This window comes from Apium graveolens, chromosome 6 (assembly GCF_009905375.1).
Source record: "Apium graveolens cultivar Ventura chromosome 6, ASM990537v1, whole genome shotgun sequence".
Taxonomy (NCBI): domain Eukaryota; kingdom Viridiplantae; phylum Streptophyta; class Magnoliopsida; order Apiales; family Apiaceae; genus Apium; species Apium graveolens.
The window spans coordinates 255,302,883-255,304,323 of NC_133652.1; the positions used below are offsets into that span (position 1 = coordinate 255,302,883).

A 1,441-nucleotide genomic window follows, 5' to 3' on the forward strand; every position below is an offset into this window, starting at 1 on the left:
ACTTCCGTGTCACCGGGAAGAGTGTCAGGTTGACGATTGAGCACTGTATTGGTTAATTGACCGATTTGATTTTCCGAGGTCTTGATAGAAACCGCCTGACTCTTACACAATAGCTTAAGTTCCTCAAAATCAGCACTAGTAGGTGCAGCTGCACTTCCCTGTTGAGGATATGATTGCCTTGTAGCATACTGCTGTGGTTGCTGGAATCCAGGTGGGTTAAACTGTTTACTCACTCCTTGCTAATATGGTGGCTGAATAGCATTCTGATTATTCCCCCAGCTGAAATTTGGATGATTTCTGTTATTAGGATGATAGGTCGCTGGCACAGGCTGCTGTTGTCGCTGATAATTATTCACATACTGAACAGATTCGTTGACAAGAGAACACTGATCCGTAGCATGAGAACCTGCACAAAGCTCACAAACCATAGCTATTTGATTAACTCCATACGTAGCCAGAGAATCAACCTTCATTGATAGCGCTTGGAGCTGGGCTGCAATAGCGGTGGCTGCATCAACTTCTAGAATACCTGCGACCTTGCCTGATGTCATTCTCTGAGTTGGGTTTTGATGCTCATTTGCAGCCATCATCTCTATAAGATTATACGCCTCAGTATAGCTTTTAGCCCATAAGGCTCCTCCAGCTGCTGCATCGAGCATGGGCCGAGATTGGGCCCCCAAACCATTATAAAAACCAGTGATCACCATCCAATCCGACATTCCATGATGTGGACATTTTCTCAACATTTCCTTGTAGCGTTCCCAAGCCTCGCACATAGATTCTGTAGGTTGCTGCGCAAACTGAGTAAGAGCACTCCTCATAGCAGCAGTCTTTGCCATTGGATAAAACTTCACCAGAAACTTTTGCGCAAGATCTTGCCACGTTGTGATGGACCCAGCTGGTTCAGAATGTAACCAGTCTTTAGCCTTATCCCTCAGTGAGAATGGGAAAAGCCTCAACTTGATAGCCTCATCAGTCATGCCATTATACTTAAAAGTGCTGCAGATCTCGACAAAATTCCTTATGTGCATATTGGGGTCTTCAGTTGCCGCTCCTCCAAAAGAAACAGAATTCTGCACCATCTGAATAGTGCCCGGCTTGATTTCAAAGGTGTTAGCTTGAATAGCCGGATGAAGGATGCTTGACTGAATGTCATCAATTTTAGGCCGAGAAAAATCCATAAGAGCTGGATCAGCTTGAACAATACGATCTCCCATGTTTACTGGTTCTTTCTGTTCAGTTCCTGAATCCGAATCCTCAAAATCTAACTTCTCCGGAATATCAAGAACTTCGTCTGTCTCCTCAGCTGTATCTAAAGTCCTCTTGCGAGCACGAGAACGAGTTTGCATAAACGCTTGTTAAAGTACCTGAAACACAACCGAAAAGAGTAATTAACTACTACGTCCTAATCACTGAGTCCTAATGACCAATGATGGTAAGT

The 1,441-nt window shown here is 44.2% G+C and overlaps 1 non-coding gene across 1 annotated transcript; it reads left to right on the forward strand.

Moving 5' to 3' along the window:
• The first annotated feature begins 717 nt into the window (after positions 1-717).
• Positions 718-824, forward strand: LOC141669475 (small nucleolar RNA R71). The gene has a single exon (XR_012553759.1). It is a non-coding gene; the product is annotated as a small nucleolar RNA R71 (small nucleolar RNA).
• The last annotated feature ends 617 nt before the right edge of the window (positions 825-1,441 follow it).